We start from the raw sequence: 1479 nt of genomic DNA, 5'->3' as shown, positions 1-1479 counted from the left end.
GTATAGACATGTCTTCAGACAGTACTCTTTTTATCTGACAATGACCAAAACCTACTTAAACAAAAAGGACACTTACCAGATAAAGACCTAAATATCTCATTGGAAACTATTAAATTGGATTATTTTTCTGTCCCTCCCTTATCTCTGCCTCTTTATGCTCTTTCTCAATTCTCCACACCCACCCCTCTCTCTTCCAATACTTTGTTTACCCCCAACCCCCTATCCTTTGCACTGGCTCTCACCCACCTGTACAGGTAACCACAGACCCACCAAGTATGGGTCAAAGTGAAAGTACTTGCTCTCCTCCCCCAGCTAAAACTCTTTACCCTGGATTTGCATTCAGGCCTCAGGCCCTGTACAGATCATTGGTTCTATTTATTTCCACAGGCTTCCCCTCAATGTCATCCCTATTGACCCTGAGAACCACCTAGGTATTGAGAGTTTCTACCTTTCCTTTGGCCCCAGCCGAAGGCCCAATTTCTGTTCCCAGGAGGTAGCAGTCTGGGTTACGTGTCTACCTTGGTCCAGTCAAATATGGTCCAGGGGACAAATTCAGATAGAATAAACATGGCTTCCCAGAGCCATCCTCTGTGGCTAGGGGCAATTCTGAGATATAAGTGTAATATTGACAACTAATTGATAAGTATATGCCCCAAATTTGTCTACTATAGAAACAGCAGTGGACACCAAGTCCAAGTCTAATAGGTCTTTAAACCCCTAAGTTCAAAATAGGGGGCAAGGCTTTGGAGGTAAAGAATGGAACGTAATTTAATGATTAAGTATATTGATTTTGGAGTCAAATTAGGTATTAAACCCAATTCTGCCATGCATTCCATATTTTAATCTTGGGCAAATTACTCAGTCTTTTCATACCTCAGTTTCCTCACCTTATAAAACAGCAAAAATAATGACTAGTCTTGTTGGGTGGTTGTACACATTAAATAAGATTATATATCACACTGCCTAGCTCTTAGCAAGTGTTTAATAAATGCCAACTGTCATTATTAATATGATTACATCATCATTATCAATATGAAGAAATAAATCTGTCATGGTGTAATGAAAGATGGTGGGTTTGACATAAAACAAACATTTCAGACATACCTTATTTCTGTGTGTATATATAGAATATATAAGGTAAAATATAGGATATATATTGTTCTACATAAATACAGGATAATAGAATATATAGGATAATATGTATTAGGATATTTAGGGTAAGAAAAATAAAATCTTATAAATCTAATCTTCCTGTGCTACCTTGGGTGTGAGGGCACCGCTCATTACCATGTCTCTACTAGCACCTGAAGGGCTGTACAAGGAGATGCTAAATAGACCGCCCTCGAGAGATGTCAGCCTTGTCATGTACCGGCATGAGGCAAAACCGCTCTGGACAAACAGTCCTTTTGTTTAAAATAGAAACTTAGAAGGAAGCCAAAGTAACACACGACAGATTACTGAATATCCAGTTCTTCTGGA

Source organism: Lutra lutra, chromosome 4, assembly GCF_902655055.1.
Source record: "Lutra lutra chromosome 4, mLutLut1.2, whole genome shotgun sequence".
NCBI classification, from domain to species: Eukaryota; Metazoa; Chordata; class Mammalia; order Carnivora; family Mustelidae; genus Lutra; species Lutra lutra.
Note: the sequence above shows the minus strand (reverse complement) of the source record.